Here is a 20,413-nt window from a genome sequence, read left to right on the forward strand (position 1 = left end):
TCTTCTCTCTCCCCAGGACACAGCTGCTGCTCATTGGACTCATTTACCACCTGGGGATGAGCTGTGAGCAGGGTGGGGTGTTTCTCTGGTGTCTTCTGCTTTGTGGTCTTGGTGTGTAGTTAGCCTGCCTGAAGTGTGGAGTTGTGGAAATAGTATAGCTGCTTTACATGAGTAGTGTGGGCTTGTGGGCCTCGGCAGCAGTAAAGCTAGCTGCTGCTAGTGACAGGGTGAGCTTGTGGGCCCCTGGAAGTGCCTCCTCGTGGTGTGGAGTTTTTGTTTGGTTGTTGTGTTCTTTGTTGTTGCAACCTTTGTTTTTTTCAAGTGTTATTGGTAGAACGGCATTGCCGGCTCTTTATGTTAAGATTATCTATAATAAAGGCTATTTTATTTACTAAAAACACCTGCCTGTTTTCCTTTCATTCTGTTCTGGACTCATTTGTTACTGGTCCCCTCACTCGCATGCCTAGACCCCTTCGGGGGGAACGTAACAAACCATGTAATAACCTTTAAAACAAACTTTAAGAATAGTAATGTCTACCAGGAAACACCTGTGGCAGTTTCTGTGTAATAAGGAGCAATTTAATACAATTTAATGCTTGTGGTGTGAGCAGTCAGGGGAGCAGTGAGCTCCACATGGAACAAAAGGAGCTCTAGGACTCTGATCCAGGAGCCTGGCTTAAATGCCCTTGTTTTTCCCCTCATATTTGCCCCGTTGTCATCAGACTGACCTCAGCAGTCCTCAAAGGGAATTTTCAGCTCTTCCAGCCTGTTTAAAATCATGGATGTGAGATGTTTCCCATGGATTTTTCAGCGTCCACAAGCTGACTGACAGAGAAAATCAGAAAAATGTGTAGAATGTGCACTGCACATGTATGGGTGGCACTGCAGAGTTATATTCTCTTGTTAGAGCTCTACTGTTTAACGCTGAGTCAGGTGTATGGTTTTAAGGCACAAAGACTACGACAGATGTGGCTGTATACCTGGTGATGACAAACAGTGGAAATAAGGTCTCTGTTAAGATGGGGTTTCCAATTCCATTGTTAACTTTTTTCATTTGTCTGCTTTTTCTCAGCTTGTTCCATTAGGAGTTGCCACAGCAGATAATCTGCCTCCATCCCATCCCTATTCCTAGTATCTAGTCGACAAAGAGCCAGCCAGGGCAGTTCACCCTTCTGCTTAAGTGATACTTACACAGTGACTGAGCTATTTACAAAAGAATATTTACAAAATCCAGGTTTCTCTCGAGAAAACATGCAGAGATTGAAAGTTTGGAGGCCAAGCACAGGACTTGCTGTTGTCAGGTGAAAACACCTGCTGGAGAAACATTTTTGAAATGTCCAGATTGTGGAGGCAAGCATCAACGACACATGCCCCCCCCCCCCCCGAACACCCAGCAGAACTAGTCCAGGACCCGGGGCTTAAGCAAGGGGCCGGAACGGCTGACCTGGGGGGGGGAACTGACAGAGGGCAACCCAGCCCGGGAGCGAGGCTGGCTCTAGCGGTCAGAAAAAGCTGAAGACGACTCAGACTCCATTGATTTTGGGTCACTCCTGGGGGAAAGAACAGAATCCATCAGCCCGGTGGCAGGTGGGTGGCTGTGGCGAGGGGCCTGGGCCGGGACCACCTGATCCTGTTGCATAACATGTGCAGGCTTAAGTCTGTCAACAGAGACAACTTCCTGCCGACCGCCAAAGTCCAAAATGAAATGTTTGTTGCCTGGTTTAAGAACCCTGTATGGCCCGTCATATGGTGGACGCAGCTGAGTCCTATGGGCATCGTGCCTGACAAAAACGAAACGAGCAGAGTCCAACGAACTCGGAACAAAAGTGTCAGGCAGGCAGTGGTGCACAGGACCAGGAACAGGAAATGAGTCTCTTGGGGGGCGAAAAGGCAACAAAGAGGCATCGAAACATGGGGGAGGACTCTCAGGTAAGAATTCCCCGGGGACCCGGAGAGGCAGGCCGAGGACCAGTTCAGCCGGGGAAACCCTGAGATCTTCTTTAACCGCGCTACGCAATCCCAGCAAAACCCACGGGAGACGGTCGACCCAGTCGCCACTTGTTAAGGAAGCCCGGAGCGCGGCCTTAAGTGACCGGTGAAACCGTTCGCACATCCCATTAGCTTGTGGGTGGTATGCTGTGGTGCGGTGGACCTTGACTCCCTGGCCGTCAGCCATAGCAGACCAAAGCTCAGAAACAAACTGGGGTTTGCCGTGCTAACACCTACTGCTCTCTGGCAGCAGCACCATGCTCTCCCTTGTTTTAAATGCACTTTAGAACAACACGCAGCAACACTACACATGAGCGGGAGGAGGGAGGTATGGGGTCTTCACACACCCCCGTTCTCTGCTAGCCATCGGGGCGGGGGGGCTGGGAGGAGATGTTGGCTGTCCGATTAGCCTCCCTGCTGCTGCGGAGCCTGGGACGGTCTGCTTGCCTCCACCCCGGGGGGAAGGGTAACATCTCTTGGGTCTGGGTTCTGTTTCCCCCTCTGGGGGCGAGGGTACCTGGACCTGGGGTATAGAGTATGTTTGGGGAGTGTGATTGTGTTTACATGTCCATTTATGTCAATCCTTACGTTGGGTGAGTGCTGAGTGTTTGTATACTGTATGTGTGCATGAGGGTGGGAATGCATGTTTGTGTCTGTGTGTGCCTGTTTGTCTGTGTGTATATGTCAGGTCGGGTCTTAGACTCCACCTCTCTGGGAACTCCCAGGCCCTCCAAGGCCTATCTCCCCTCACCACACTCCCTGCCGGTGACTGATGCCCTCAGGGGTTGGTGCATTGGTGGTTCTTGGTGTCCGGGGCTGGGCACTCAGGTATGTACCAGCTTGCTCCCGGTGGCTACCTGGCGGGGCCTGGCACCTGTTGCTCGGTCAGGCCTCCTCCGGGGTGCGGGGGGCCCTCAGGCCTCCGGCCCCTGGGCCTGCGGCTCGGTTCACTCTGGAACAGCTGGCTGCCGGCAGAGCCGGCGGGCACGCCGGTGCAGCCCCCTCTAGCTTCTGCTCGGTGGCTACTGGATGACGCCTCGTCTGGGGATCCTCAGCCCTTCCCATGAAGGTGGCACGGATGCCCCTCCGGTGGTCCTCCTTGGGCTCTCGCACTCTGGGGCCTCTGGTTGTCTGGGGTCTGGATCTCCTCCATGTCTGCTTCATGCCCTGGGGGACGGGGCTATGGCTCGCTACATCCTCTTGCGGACCATTACATTTGGAAACCATTTGAATACAAGCGTGCTGATCCACACAGGTATGCACACGGGTGTTCACTGCTCGTAGACTTAAATCGCACCTTTCTTGGCTGCTACTTCGAAGCACATTGTGCGCTGTCTGTCCTGCGTGCTGCACAGCAACATTGAATATTTAGTATTTACTGCTGTTTACACTTATCTAGATTAATGCGATGGTGTTGTGTTTAGTATGTTGCTTTGTTTTTTGTTTTTTTTGCTTGTTTTCTATTCTTCTCTCAACAGGTGATCCAGGAGATTTTTATTTTTTTTCTCCCCCCCTTTCTCACTGTCCCTCTCCCCTTCTGTTTTTCCTTTCCTTCCTCTTTCTTTCTCCCTTTCCTATCCCTCACTCATGTCTGTCCTTTCTGTAACATCTGAAAATAAAATATAATAAATAATAAAAACAAAGATCGATCAAATGGACCAATACGGCAATGCCACGATGATCCATTTGGCAAAGTAAATCCATTGGGTATCCTTGTTGGTCTTCAGACAACAATTCTGATGGCTAAAGAACCAAATGGGACAGGCCAAAAAAAAAAAGAAAAAAAAGAAAAACAAACAAACTGGGGGCCCCTGTCCGAGGTAATGTCAGCAGGGGGGCCGAAACGTGAAACCCACATTGACAAAAATGCCCTGGCCACCGTCGCCACTGTCATGGATGCCAGGGGTACCGCCTCCGGCCACCTGGTTGTGCGGTCCGCCACAGTCAAAAGGTGCATGAAACCCTGTGACTGCGGCAAGGGACCAACCAGGTCCACATGAACGTGATCGAACCGCCTACCCTGGGACACGGAAAGGTTCGAGGGGTGCCTGTGTGTGCCGGTGGATTTTCGAGCATTGGCATGGAATACAAACCGCCGCCCATTCTTTCACCATCTTGTGAAGGCCCGGCCAAACAAACCTGGCGCTGACCAGCTTGACCGAGGCCCGGACGCCGGGATGAGAGAGGGCATGCACCGAGTCAAAAACACGACGACGCCACGAAAGGGGAACCACCGGGCGGGGGCGGCCGGTGGAAACGTCGCAAAGAAGGTGCGGACTGCCGTCCCACACCGGTGTGTCCTCCAGCACGAGGCCCGTTTTTGTTGACTGAAGGGCAAGGACGTCCGGGTCAGCACGTTGCTCGGCGGCCATGGCAGCGTAGTCGATGCCAACATACACGGGAGAAACCAACACACGTGAGAGACAGTCAGCGACGTGATTGGACTTACCAGCCACATGCTGAATGTCTGTGGTAAACTTTGAAATGGCCGCCAACTGGCGCTGCTGGCGTGCGCTCCATGGGTCAGAGATCTTGGACATCGCAAACGTCAAAGGTTTGTGGTCAACGTACGCAGTAAAGTTTTAGATTAGATTCGATTCGATTCGATTCGATTAGATAGAACTTTATTAATCCCTCGGGTGGGTTCCTCTGGGAAATTCGATTTCCAAAAAAGCACAGCACCGACAGAAGTTACAGAGTTGCAGAATATTATATATATATATATATATACACACACACACACACACACATATATATATAAATACAGAGACAATATAAATAAAATATACGAAGGGGATAAATAGAATAAATAGGAATAAAAAATAAAAATACAAGTGAGTTGCGACCCTCGAGGAAAAAACGAAAATGTCGTGTCGCGAGGTGCAGGGCCAGCAAACTCCCTGTCAAAAACACTGTACTTGCGTTCAGCGTAGGGCTGGGCCATATTATACTGTTCACGGTAATACCGGTATAATGTTAGGCAACGATAGGAAAATGAAATATCGTGATAGAATATGAGTAAAACGCGCATGCGCAGTGCCTTTGTTTTCATACGCACATGGCCGATTGTTGAGTGAAACAGATGAACCAGAATTGGTTTGTAAAAATGGTGCAACTTCAGTGATGTGGAACTGGTTTGGTGTTTGTCCGTCAGATACACGACAAAGCACATTTTTTTGCAGAACATGCAAGCAGCCGTCGTTATTGTCGTATTTGTCAGACTAAGATGCTCTTAAATCTGGGAGTAATCTGGGTCCTAAACTCCGTATACTTCAGGTCAAACGAACACTGCAGCATCACTGAGAGTTAAAAACTGTCTAAATTCTTTCATCTTTAATAAAACGATCAGCATTGCTGCTTAACCAGGTGTAACTATGAAGTTTAACTTCCAGGCATCCATGAAAACAAAATTTATTACATTTAACGGAGTTAGAAGTTAGCAGGAAGCTAGCAGAAGTTAGCTCGCTAGTTTCGCTAGTTACCTAAGCATGATATTGCATGTTCTGACTGAGAGATTTCTGAAAAAATTCAAACGTACAGCTCTGCTATCACTTCCAACATAAATGAAGACAGGAAACTAAACAGCAGTGACGTTTGTAGGGTTACTGAAGTTGGGCTAGCTGGTATATAATGATGTGCTACATGATCGCTAGCGACACAGCTACATTAGCATAACATAAACAGTGAAGCTGGAGGATGAACGCTAACACTTTTCCACTTATAAAAGTTAACGTTAAGGTTCCTGATAGTTAGAGACAAATGCAATCGCATGGCAGGATGCTGTAAACGGACCAAACTTCAGTCAGGAGAACAACTGAGATAATCCATCCACAATACGAGGTTAGTCATTAATATACTGCAACAACATGGGAATAGAGCAGCTGTGATAGAATACAGCATAAATGAATCAATGGTACAGAAGTGGAGGAAGCAAGAAGAATGAGTTTAATAAAGTTTGATTTATCTGACTGCTTTGTTTCGCTTAATGTGCCTTATAGTCCCGTGCACCTTATGGTCCGAAAAATACGTACTGCACACTGCAGTTTAATGTTGCAAAGCACCTCTTTTTAACTTCAGTGGATATTATACATGGTTATGCTCAGGATATGTCAGCCCATTTCTACTGGAAATGCCTTTTGGTTAAACTTTCAGCAAGGAATTTGCATTTGCACTGTTACATTTTTATAAAGCTTTAATGTACATAAAAACCAGCTTCTTGTTTAAGTGAAAATAAATGGAAGGTTGTCTTTTTGCGCTAGTAATGTTGTGGAGTTGTATTTTGTCTCGCATCAATTATATCGTCAGTTATATCATTATCGCAAATTTTCAAATATATATCGTGATAAATATTTTTGGCCATATCACCCTGCTCTAGTTCAGCGTACGACTGAAAAAGGCGAGCGGATGCCAGAGACCTGAAACCCGCTGTTCCAACACCCCACCCACTGCCACGTCAGACGCGTCGGTTGGTCAACGTGTTCCGGCAGCCAGTCAACCGGATCTTTGGCTGTTTTACCTTGTAAGGCAGCATAGAGTGGCTGTAGCAGGTGGGCAGCTCTGGGGAGAAAGCGGTTGTAAACATTTATCATCCCCAAGAACTCCTGCAACGCTTTAACCGACGTGGGACGTGGAAAAGCCGAAACGGCCTGGACTCTGTCGGGCAACGGAACCACACCTCCAGCGGAAATGCCCGAGGAAATCTGGAAATCCAGAACAGGCAACCCAAACTGGCACTTGGAAGGGTTGATGATCAGGCCGTGCGCTGCCAAATGCTGGAAAACCTGATGGGACTTGAAGAGAAAATCTCCGTCCCGGTTTCCCTCCAAGGCGTGAGCACCGATAAGCAGAGTTTTGTCCTTTCCTTATAAGATTCCTAATTATTCAAAGTAACACTCAGGTATGCCGCTCAGCTGGGTTAGTTACGACGTCGGGAGCAGCTTGGGAGAACAAGGAAACACAGACTGCTTCAGGTTGCCTTCCCAAATCGACTCAAAGGTTTATTTAGTACATAACAGCTTATATAGAGGAAAAAAAGGTTCGTGTGTCAGCAGGTTCTCAGTTCAAACCGGTACAGACCAAATAAGGAAACGTCTTCCTGCCTTGTGAGCAAAGAAGTATCCTTTGTGTAGTTTATCAGTTCAGCTACAATTTATGATCATCCCAGCAAAATACACTCCTAGACATAGAATACAGAGTTCTTTCATTAGTGAATTCTGAAACGAACCACCTGGCCTTTAACAAGCTCTTTTCTAAATCATAAGGAAGGGAGGATGGGAGTAAGGAAGTGGTCTCGTCTCTGTGGTATTTTCGACCTTGGGGTACCAGCCTGTGAGTCTTACACATCAATACATGGGTCAGAGAGAAAGAGAAAAACAACTAGTAAATGGGCCTTATTGAGTAACAGTTCTCCTGTATAATATTACTACAAAACAATATCCTGTAAATGCTAACCGTAGTATCAAAATATCACAACAGTTCTCTCCTTTTATCATGAAATGATAACATAGTATAAAGACAGAATGTAATAACATAATCTAAAGACAAATCATAAATGTGAAGTAAATCATAAATGTGAAACAAATCATAAATGTGACTGGTCTCGTCTTGGATAATCGAGTAATTCTCAATCTAATGCTCAATACATACATCAGGATCATCATTGATGACATCTGACACATAATCTGGGTCAATTTGTGCCAATTGCAAATACATTGAAGTAGCTGTACTAGTAGCTATACGGGTTATCATTGAACGTACACAGGGTACCACACAACAGACAATAATCATCAAAAACAAAATAATACATGCCACAATGGTTACAAAAGCTACAATTAGTTCCTTCCATTTTCCAAACGTGTCCTGCAGCCACTTGTCTAGCCACTGACCGTGACCTGCATTGGCTCTTAGTTCTATCTGCAATGCTTCAAGTTTATTCATAGCTTGTGTGAATGAACCGTTAGGGGCAGTGTTATTGGGAATGAAAGTACAACAAACATCTCCAAACATCGCACAAACACCTCCCTTCTCAGCTAACAACATGTCTAAGGCCATCCTATTTTGCATGGTCATTAAAGAGGTAGCAGACATCTGTTCTCCTAGGGCCTTAAGGGCCGTATTGGTCAAATTAGTATGTCTTTGCTGATGGTAATAAACATAATTAATCCAGGCGACATTTTTGTTTATCTGTATATGCGGTAGTAGTGAGGCAAACCCTGCGGATATTTCTCCTTGTGCCTTTAATTCCCTTGGTATCCCGCGTGGGACTCCTATAGCATCTATGTAAACGTTATGTGAGTAAGCGGAACGTTTTGTACGTCTGCTGGATACAGGCGAATCCGAGGTTTGTTGTATTAGTAGTTCTTGAGCTAAAGTTACTAGACCGCAGGTACCGGTCCAATTAACAGGTAAAGCTAATCTAAGGGTATTATTGCACATCCAATAAGCATGTGGGATTGGTCTGGTCAGGCGCAAAGCCGTATAGCCTTTTAATATGCCTCCCCAATATGAGTCGTTCAGTGCGTTGGGGGCACGCAAGGTTTTTACTGAATACTTACTAGCATATGCCTGTAAATAAGAAAACATATTTCTATCTCGTATCCTGTCAATACTCGCTGCTAACCATGTCTCGGTACAGCGTGCTCCTGGAAAGTTAGAAAAAAAATGTATAGTTTTGCGCGTCATAATTTATGTTTTTAAGCTTTGGTTGGTATATGCATATCATCGAGATATTTGGGTGATGGCGCACCTGTGTTGGGGGCGAAAGAGGTTCAGTCCGGTCTTCGGGGCGCTTTATGCAGGGGCAGGTAGTGTTGTCAATCATGCGGACATCTGTACCAGAGACTCGTCCTATGTATACGAGTAAACAATCTAAAGGACTTAGTTCTACTTGCACTTCCATCATAATTGCTGTTAAGGGCCCCTTTTTATCATTATTGAATAGTATCTTTGTCAGGGGAAACCCTGAGATTGGGTATCCCACTATAATCTGTTCTGGATTACCCTTTGAACAAACATAACAATTACTGTTTCCTAAATCACGAGCAGCTGTTCTAGCATTTTCATACCAAGAGTTAACTCCTGCTCTAGAAGGCGCATAAAAGGGTTTATTAGTGGTGTCTATGTTGTCATTTACTGATTTTAGGGAGCGTGAGGAGTACATTAAGTAGGTGTCTTGCAAAATAGAGCATGAGGTATCGTCAGCAAAATATGACCTGCAGAAATGTGAACATGGTTGCAGTTTACAATACAAAATAGCAAAGAAAAATCCTAAGGTTAATGCGATAGATATGATAAATATATAAAAAAATATATAAGAAAAAACACAGTTCTTCAGTCGTCTCCTGGCCTGGTCCCAGGTTCGAGAGACATTGAATAAGCGCCGTGTGATGACAATGGGCATTTCATTTTCTCCATTATCAGGATGAAATTAGTCTAGCTTTATCAGATTAGAAATCATGTGGTACTCTTGGCTTTCTATTCCTGCTGGATGTTCGAGTACCTTGTTTTTGTTCAGGTGAAGCATCAAAGAGCTCTCTGAGTCTTGGCTCTCTCAGGCTTTGTGTGTTAATCAGTGATTGCGTGTGTGTAGGTGGATTGGATCCGGGCGCTGGCTCGCCTGAGATGTCATCTACCCGTGTGTGTTTATTTGTTCTGGTTCCCGGCGCTGGCCCGCCTGAGATGTCGTCTGCTTGATCCGACGCCTGAGGTGGTCTGATTGGGCTGGTCTTAACCCTGCTGGCGTGTATCCACTGAGGTTGTCCGTCCGTAAGGATGCTGGTTCTCGTCACTGCCAGTACAGTCTGGGGGCTGGAAAACGCGGCCTCCCCGAGTGTCCTTGGTTTTAGCGACTTCACCAACACCGCATCTCCTGGTCTCCACTGGTGCGTTGGAGCTGTGGGGGGGAGAGGCTGGGAGAGACAAACTTTCTGATAGTTATTATTCAGTGTTTCTACCAGATTGTGAACATAGTCGGACAATGCAGTATCTACATCACCTTCTAATAGCGGTGCCCCTCTGGAAGCTGACCATGGTGTTGGAAATGGTCTTCCCATGATTATTTCAAATGGAGATAATTTGGTTGCTGCAGATGGAGTCATTCTAATCTCGCAGAGGACTTGAGGAAGTAATTTGATCCAGGTCATTCCTGTTTCTATCATTGCTTTAGTCAGGCGATTTTTTATGGTCCTATTCATTCTTTCTACAACTCCTGATCTCTGAGGGTGGTATGGCACATGATATTTCCAGTCTATTCCTAAAGTTTTAGCACACTTTTGAATTACTTCTGATGTAAATGAGGGTCCTCTATCACTGTTAATCTGGTGAGGTATTCCAAATCTGGGTATTATTTCATTGCACAACTTTTGACAGACTACTTGTGCAGTTTCTTTTGAGGTTGGATAAGCTTCTACCCATTTACTAAATTGATCCACTATTACCAGTAAGTACTTGATGCTTCCTTGTGCTGGCATGTGTGTAAAATCAATTTGTAATGTATGAAATGGAAAATCTGGTTGTGGTAAATGCTGATGTTTTGCTTTTGGTTTTCCTACATTAGTTCGTGCACATGTTAGACAGGTTGCTAATATGCTTTTTACTGCATGCAATGTTTTTTCAATTACAAATCTTGATTTTATTGCTGCAATAACCCCTCTTTGTCCGACATGACTCACGCCGTGAAAATGTCGGACAAGGACTGGCAGCAGGGAAGACGGGAGGGCAATCAAACCCTCAAGATTTTTGTATAAGCCATCTCTGTCATCTAAGGTACAGTCATTATTCTCCCAATAGGTGTAATCACATGCAGATGCTTGCTCTTGTATGAATTTTAAATCAACATTTGTGTCTAAATAGTCTGGGAGTGTAACAAGTGGCAGCTGTAGGGGCACAGATAATACTTCCTGTGGAGGTGGGAGCTGCGACGCAGCTGCAGCCTTGGCAGTCACGTCTGCTAGGGCATTACCTGTTGCTTCGTCTGTGTCAGCTGTACTGTGTCCTTTCGTTTTTACAACTGCAACGGCCGATGGTAGCTGTATAGCCTGCAAAAGTCTTTGCACAAGATCAGAATTAGCAATCGGTTTTCCATCAGCAGATCTAAATCCTCTTTGTCTCCACAATGTGCCAAAGTCATGTACGACGCCAAACGCATAGCGGCTGTCTGTGTAAATTGTCACACGCCTATCCACATGGAGCTCACAGGCGCGTATTAAAGCCATGAGCTCTGCTTTTTGTGCTGAGTGAAATGGTAATGAGTGAGCCTCTAGTATGATGTCAGGCAATGTCACTACTGAATAGCCACAAAGAAATGAGTTGTCATTCGGCCTTGAACAGGACCCGTCCACATAAACCGTGGCTGAGTCTGGAATAGGTGTTTGCTCTAGATCTGGACGTGGTGCTGTGGATTCCTGTATACGTGTCATGCAGTCATGAACGTCAAGCCTGTCTGAGCCATCCTGTCGGTCAGAAGAACACAGCATACGGATCAACAAATGTGCTGGCGAATCAGGTGTGCTGCTCGCTTTTATGATGAGGTTTGCTGTGGAGGTCAGTGTAGCTTCATAACCTGAGCGACGTTGTGCAGTCATATGTTGTGTAGTTATGTTTGCTAGAATGGTCGTGACCTGGTGATTGGTGTGTAGAATAGTGTCATGTGAGAGTGTGAGCTTCTCGCAGTCCCTTATCATGATAGAGCAAGCTGCTACTGCCCTCAGGCAGGCCGGCATTCCCTGAACAACCACAGGCAGTACCTTCGAATAGAAGGCTACTGGACGGTAGCCACTGCCATGCTCTTGGGCCAGTACACCTGTGCAGGTTGTGCCGTTCTCCGTGACGTACAGATGGAATGGTAAGTGGTAGTCAGGCAGACCCAAACAAGGGGCGGAGGTCAGCGCTCCCTTTAATGCATTGAAAGAGGCAGTCATTTCTGTGGACCACAGTATTCGAGGAGGCTTGTCTTTTTTGCAGCATTCACGCAGAATGTGGTCATGAAAAGAACAGTCTGGTATCCACTGTCTGCAATAGTTCACCATGCCTAAGAAGGACAGCATTTCCTTCTGTGTAGTAGGCCGAGGGACGGAGGTCACAGCTTTGACCCTGTCTGCAGTCATGGAACGTTTTCCGTGAGACAGTGTAAATCCCAAATATTGAACAGAAGTCTGACAGTACTGCATTTTCTTTGCAGATGCTTTGTGGCCAGTCTGTTGGAGGTGCTGGAGAAGCATGTGTGTAGCAGTTTGACATAGTTCCTCACTCGGAGCACAGAGGAGGAGGTCATCCACATACTGGATCAGGGTGCAGCCCTCAGGAGGAGTAAAGCTGTCCAGGGTAGCACGGACCACCATTGAGAAAGCAGCAGGGCTGTCTACCATGCCTTGGGGCAAACGGGTCCAAGTGTACTGCTTATTTCTATGTGTGAATGCAAATAACGGCTGTGTGTCTTCATGCACAGGTACTGAGAAAAAGGCAGAGCATAAATCCACCACGGTAAAATGTGTAGCTGTGGATGGAATGCATGTCAATATGCTGGGAACGTCTGAGAGGTGGCAGAGGCATAATGACTGCATTAATTTGCCTTAAATTTTGTGTAAAACGCCATACGCCAGGTTTGTTAGGCTTTGGCACAGGATTGACAGGGGTATTATATGGAGATACTGTGGGCTTTATTACTCCTGTAGTCAATAAATCTCCTATGATGACATCTAGGGCTGCGGCTTTTTCGGCAGAAATGGGATATTGCTTGACATATACTGGCTTGTTGTTTTTCAGCTGTGCGTGATAAGGTGTGCAGTCAATAAATCCTACATCATTCTCACCTTTAGACCATAATGTCATATTCTGGTATTCAGCTGGCAACGTAACTGCAGAAATAGTACAGTGGATAGGGTAGGTTAGATCTATGTGTCGACATGGTGTAGTTATGTCATAACCTATGTCTGAGTTATGTGACAAAACCACTGTTTGACCTTCACTGGTGTGAGCAGTTATCATGTTGTTGAACAGTGTGAGAGAGACAAAGGTGTGGCTCCCAGATATGGGATTACCTGGCAGTGGTTTTTGAACACGTTTTTGGCACATTGTGTGACGTGGAATACCAGACAAAAAGGTGTTGAGTTCATCCTCTGCTGAGGCGTCCAGCTGACACAGAGGCTGTTCCTTCTCCATGGTGCATAAGGCAGAGAAAACATAGCTGTTATCAGTATCAGCAAACATTTCACCCTTTGTGTTAAATGAAATACACAGATTCATTTTTGCCAATAAATCCCTGCCTAATAAATTCACAGGCGAATTTGGAATAATTACAAATGGATGATATGTGATTTCATCTGGTTTTGGGCCCCAACGTGTCTTTAGAGAATGAGTTTTAGGGCATTGCACTACAGTTCCATTAATTCCCATAGTGTTGATGCACACAGAGGAGACAGGCCCATTATAGAATTTTCCAGACAGTGAACTTTTAGTGGCTCCACTATCCACTAAAAATGGGTATTTCTTACCATCTATTTCTACTTGTAGCATGGGCAAATGTTCTGTGTTAGGGGACAGTTGCAAATGCAACATCGTGTGTAGTGCTTCACACTGCTGTCCCTCATCTTCACCTGGGCCTCCCTATCGGCGGTCCAGCCGGGTATTATCAGATGATGGGAAAAGATCATGGTGAGAATTGTAACGCACCCTTTCCCATTCTGAGTCATGCTCTGGGTTTCTGCGGCTACTGGAAAACTGAGCTAAATTTGCACCTCTAGCTTGTCTGCCTTGTGGGTTATAATGTGGGTTGTAAGGCTGCTTAGATGTGGAGCCAGTATTGCGTGCTTCCCGTTGTTGCCAGTTACCTTGACTGGAAGCGCTCTGCTGACGCCTAGTGGCAGGAACTGGTCCTGTGTTTTGTGGTTGAGACCTATGTGCTGCTGATTTGCATTCCCTCCTCCAGTGTCCTATTTTTCCACAATAAAAACATACATCTCTACTCTTATCTTTCCGTCCTCTGAAACTTCCTTGCTGTGCTGGAGCAGATCCTGCATACATCATTTTTTCACTTTCCTCTGAGCCTTCAACATCAAAATTCAACATTATCTTAACACTTTTAGCTTTTGTGGTAGTAGGAAAAAGGTCTGCACTAGCCTTCAGTTTTACTGACCTGTTTTCTGGCGATAATCGTTCGGGAGAGGGCTCCGGAAATAAATTAGAATGTATTGAACTTACAGTTCTTAAGTTGTAAACAAAGTCAGTCACGTAAGTACTTCCGCATGTTCTGGTTACGTAATCATGGAAGTCTTCACCGATTCGCGGACGTGAGTTGCACGTGACCGGAAGTGGGAGGCGTACTGAGCCGTTATTTTTATATTTTATTTTTTTTGGTTTTACAGTTAATTTCGATTTTTTCTCGGACCTGTCTGTGGTCTTTGAATTATTCTGACCCATGTTCAGTGATTTCCAGAGGGGTTTACACGCTTTGAAGGATTTATGTTAGTATTTTGCTGTGGCACAGCTGAGGTTACTTTAAATTTATTGCTAGCAATTTTTGTTTGGGTGAGCAACTTCTCACTTAACGAGCAACTTCTCGCAATACAACAGGCAACTCCCTGTGTCTTTCTGCTTTTAATTTACTTTATTCGGGGACTAAGGAAGTCGTCAGTGTATCTCTCTGGATCACTAAGTGAAACTTCGTCAGCATATCCCGTTTTTATGGGTCGATCACTGAGAGAGGTATAATACGGTCTTTATATAAATATGAAAGACGCATATTTACCTTCGTCAGCGATCCCACTTCTGGACACCAAATTGAAGAGAAAATCTCCGTCCCGGGTTCCCTCCAAGGCGTGAGCACCGATAAGCAGAGTTTTGTCCTTTCCTTATAAGATTCCTAATTATTCAAAGTAACACTCAGGTATGCCGCTCAGCTGGGTTAGTTACGACGTCGGGAGCAGCTTGGGAGAACAAGGAAACACAGACTGCTTCAGGTTGCCTTCCCAAATCGACTCAAAGGTTTATTTAGTACATAACAGCTTATATAGAGGAAAAAAAGGTTCGTGTGTCAGCAGGTTCTCAGTTCAAACCGGTACAGACCAAATAAGGAAACGTCTTCCTGCCTTGTGAGCAAAGAAGTATCCTTTGTGTAGTTTATCAGTTCAGCTACAATTTATGATCATCCCAGCAAAATACACTCCTAGACATAGAATACAGAGTTCATTCATTAGTGAATTCTGAAACGAACCACCTGGCCTTTAACAAGCTCTTTTCTAAATCATAAGGAAGGGAGGATGGGAGTAAGGAAGTGGTCTCGTCTCTGTGGTATTTTTGACCTTGGGGTACCAGCCTGTGAGTCTTACACATCAATACATGGGTCAGAGAGAAAGAGAAAAACAACTAGTAAATGGGCCTTATTGAGTAACAGTTCTCCTGTATAATATTACTACAAAACAATATCCTGTAAATGCTAACCGTAGTATCAAAATATCACAACAGGACTCGTGCTGGCTCGCTTAGCAGCTGGCCACCAATATATCATCCAGATAAACAAAAATGAACAGGAGCCCACGCAAAACGGTGTCCATCAGCCGCTGAAAGGTCTGGGCAACACCTTTCAGGTCAAACGGCATGCGCAAAAACTCGAACAAGCCGAAGGGGGTAATGACAGCGGTTTTAGGAACGTCTTCGGCGCGCACAGGAACCTGGTGATACCCCCGCACCAAGTCAATTTTAGAAAAAATCGACGTTCCGGCGAGATTGGCAGAAAAATCCTGAATGTGGGGGATGGGGTAACGGTCATTCTCCATGGCATTATTTAAACGGTGGAAATCTCCACATGGCCGCCACCGACCGTCCGATTTGGGCACCATGTGAAGCAGAGAGGCCCATGCACTGTTCGAACGCTGTACAATGCCAAGGCGCTCCATGGCTGCAAACTCTTCCCGAGCGACGGACAGATTCGCGGAGTCGAGGCGGCGCTTGCGCGCGAACACCGGGGGCCCAACCATGGGAATATAATGCTCAACCCCATGCTTCATTACCATGCTAGAGAAATTAGGGACAGACAGCGATGGAAACTCTAAAAGCAAACGCTGAAAACCATCCCCGGAGGTCACTACATTAGTCCGAATCAGGGGCTCGGCGGCCCGAGTAAAACAGGGTAGCGAAGAAAATGAGAGAGCATCGATTAAATGTCTGTTAGCAACATCGACAAGCAGTCCATGAGCACACAGGAAATCAGCACCTAAAATAGGTACAGAGCTAGCGGCAACAACAAAGTTCCACTGGAAATCCCGGCCATGAAAACAAACAGTCACCAACCTTTCCCTAAACGTTTTGATGGGAGAGCCATTAGCTGTAATGAGCTGCGGCCCACAGTTCGCTGCTAGTCCGTCGGCAGCGGTAGGGGGAAGGAGGCTCTTCTGGGAGCCGGAGTCCACGAGAAAACGTCTCCCGGAGTGCAAGTCCTCTATGAAGAGCAGCCTTTCTCTATTGCCAGCGGTCGCGGCTGCTACGGTGCTCTGGCGGGTCCGTTTCCCTGGGCCGTGAAAGCGCAAGGCGGCAGGCAGCGATGCGCTCTGTTGCCAAAACGCTGATGGTAGAAACAGATGCTCTTTCCACGGTGCCGGCGTGTAGCAATCCCTGCCGTCAGCAAGGGGGCAGATGCTCCGGGGGAGGCAGGTGGAGGCGTGGAAGGTGCCGCTGGCGAGTCCGTAGCCAGGGCGTGAACATCGAAAGTGCGGCTAGCCAGGAGAATGCGATCCGCTTCTTCAGCCAGGGAGCGATAATCCTTCGCAGGCAGAAGCGGAGGACAGCTCTCACGGCGGCCGGTAGTTGGCGGAGGAAGAGGTGGGCGAAGAGGAAACCACCGTCATCTGGCCCGAGCAACGATAGCATGTTCTCCATGAGCTCGAGCGCGGTACCGCCACCCAAGCCTGACAGGTTGAGGAGCTTTTCGGCTCGTTCAGCGTCGGAGAGGGCATAGCGCTGAAGAAGCAGCTCTTTGAGGGCGGCGTATTTCCCTTGGGCGGATGAGTCCCGGAGGAGCGCCATCGCGTGACGGGTGGCCAGCGGGTCGAGCGAGGCCACCACACGGTGATACTTCGTGTCGTCAGCCAAGATGCTGTGAAGGGCGAACTGAGCCCCCACGTGTACAAACCATGACAGGGGGTCATGGAGCCAAAAGTCCGGCAGTTTCAGCGCCACAGCGAACGTAGCTGCAACAGGAGGTGGAGGTCCGGCAGCCGCTGATGCATCCATAGCAGAGTCTGCATTATCACCAATGTGAAGGTAAGCATCAACGACACAGAGCTCTCAGTTCTCACTCCTTCTTTATTCGTCTCCAACATTTACTGCGCATATCGCGCCACAAAACACAGGAACACACTTCCTATACACTGGGTGTGAGTGGAGCCCTCTAGTGGTCCACCACAAGACAACAAGGACTGACACATTGAAACCAGCCCAAAATGGTTTAATCATTAGAAGAGGGACCTGCAGTGACTCTCAGATCTCTTGCAGTAGAATGTGAGACCCATTCTTGGTGGGTGTCCTTTGTCATCGATTCTGTTCACAATTTTTATGGACACAATTTATAGGCACAATCAAAAAGCAGAGAGAGTCTGTGTCTTGATGGCTTCAGGATCTGCTTCAAGACAAGATAAGAATTTAAGATCCACACGCAAAGTCCATATTTGTATAGATTTTTGGCTCTTGCTTTTTTTTTTTTCTCTGTTGAACTTAAGGGAACTCCATACCAAGATGTAGTGGTGTAGTTATAAATGTCATGCTTTCCTTTTTGTTTCATGTAAAGCGTCTAGATAAAGGTTAATGAAAGTATGTGAGCAGTGAGATTGACTTAAATGAAAATCGGCACTGCTCCTTTTAATCCTGTGTGCCTTATGTATGAATTCTGGTTGTGCTTACTGACCGTGAACTGATTTTATGTGCTACACGGCGCTCAGCAATCTGTCAAAAAACGTTTTAGTTCGACTTTGGTGAGCTATGAAGCCGCACCGCTTAATGGATTGTCGGAGCATTACGGCTACCGTAGTCTGGAGCCTCACGGAGTGATACGTACTGTGCTTCAACGTAATATTACCATATTGTGTGTGTATAAGGACCATAAATGGCATCTGTTAAGAGACGTGGTTACAAAGAGGATTTCAAACTCAAAGCTGTCAGTCAAGCAGTAGAAATTGGGAATAGAGCAGCTGTGAAATCTGTCTGTCTTTGTTATTATGCTCAGCATCTGTTAGTTTACATTTTGACTGCACAATTGTGAGCTTTTTGTTATTCACAAACACAACATTGTTTTCTTTTATTTATGGAGCATTATTATTTAATAAATGCTGAAAATTTATTTTTGAGTAATTTCTTCATGTATATATACACTGTATGTTAATAAAAGTGCCTGTGTGACATCTGGGCCACAGCTTTGAGTAAGAACTCTCTTTTTGTTCTTACCATATGGCTTTTAAAAAGAAAATCGAGATATATATATATCGTATATCGCCATCCAGCTAAAAAATATTGAGATATGAATTTTGGGTCATATGACCCAGCCCTATGTAGAATGTATGTTGTTTAAGGCAGCTAAGATATTGAAAAATATCTACACTGACACTCAAAATGATGTAGTTACCTGAAGTGGTTTCACTTCATAGGTGGGCCTTGTCAGGGTTCATTTGTGGAATTTCTTGCCTTCTCAGTGGTGTTAGGAACATCAGTTGTGTTGTGTAGAAGTCAGGTTGGTACACAGTACTCTTGCCATAAAATTAATTCTACGTAAAGAGAAACGACAGTCCATCATTACTTTAAGAACAGAAGGTCGGTCAGTCAGACTAAAACGATGATCGTTTCCTGAAGTGCAGTTGAAAAAACTAAAAATGAAACTGAGAGTTCCTTTTTACTAGACATGCACACATGCATGCTTGATTATTAACTTATGATTATTAGTGCACACAAGAGCAAGTCAAAGTCCTAGGTATGTAGGACAGACAATGTCCTCTAGTGTGATGTTTTTGGGCATCAGTCCAGAGGATACAGTTTTCATACAACCGGACCGAATATCTTTAAGAAGGTTTTAAAACCAGTATATGAAATTAGTTTGAGTGATTTTAGTCCTATTTTGTCATTTGGAGTTTGCCATCATATATTTTAAGTTCAATTTGCAATTTTACCCACTATAGATGTACTCTTATGCAGCCCTCCAAAAAAAAAAAAGAAAAAGAAAGGAAAAATTAAATGCATATGGCTGGAAGTAAAATGAAAAAAAAATCAAAAACCAAAGATTTCTTAAAGTTTTTCTATTATCATCTTTTTTAATCAATGCCCTATAGTATGACATGCATAAAATAAACAAAAAATATGCTTCAAATAGTAAAATATCTTTGAAAAAGAAATATCAGATCAGGGGAGATGCATTTATCACTCTTCTTGTGTTAGTAATAATTATAATGATAATGTCATGGAAAGTATTTGCCCTGCAAAACATTTCTTCTCACAGCATAGGATACATTCAGATTGCAGCTTAATGAGAATGTTTCAAAGTATTAACTGACAAATATAGTGAGCACTAATATTTCATATAATATATCCATTTGTGAGTTAGCAGCACACTTCAGTATGTGGGTTGTAGCCCAAAAAACTTCTCATATATAAGATGAAAATATTTTTAGTTTATAGAAAAAAATCTAATTTTTAAATTTAGACATCTTTCTTTTCACGGTCCGTTCCTATCCCATCTGAAGTTTGCTATTTTAGTAGTTGAACAACAAAAAGATCCTCTTACTGTCTTGATGTGACCCTTGACTTCTTAGCAGTGTTAAGGTTCAAAATATTGGGGATGGAGACAAGAGAAAAAACCACAATAACAACACTGGTCCGGCCGGGTTGAGTCAAACGATGATTTTAATGAACACACGCGTGGGAGATGGACACTGATGCAGACAGCCTCAAAATCTCAAAATGGTGGAGCATTGCTCAAACTTTTATAGCCTCTGGTGCCTCCACCTTATCATACAAAGCCTAAACATTCACATGCTTTCTCTCACACAGCGCCTAAGCTACGACCTTGGCTCCCTGTTTATCTACTCCTGCTGAAATAGGGCAGAAAACTCCAGCACACTCTGTTCTCTTCTACTCAGACAAATTAGATTTCTTATAACTCAGCAGTATAATGCATCATAAAACAATATCATTCATTCACACCAAGTCAGCAGTTTAATGTAATGCAAATCAGTTTAACTAATGCAATAGTTATCAGCTTCTTCTAATTCAGGAGAATAATGCAAACTAAAACTACATAATAATTCACAATCTTTAATTAGGGGTATAACATGGCATAAAATAATATTATAATCTAACAATTCCCCCTGATGAGGTCATTAGAATAATGACCTCACAAACACCCTGTAGCCCAGTGTGGCCGGGTTCATCTCTTCTCACTCCTGAGGTCCTT

The sequence above is a fragment of the Mchenga conophoros genome, linkage group LG14 (genome assembly GCF_057382185.1).
Source record: "Mchenga conophoros isolate Kocher_MC1m ecotype Shallow Benthic linkage group LG14, M_conophoros_male_GT1.1, whole genome shotgun sequence".
Taxonomy (NCBI): Eukaryota; Metazoa; Chordata; class Actinopteri; order Cichliformes; family Cichlidae; genus Mchenga; species Mchenga conophoros.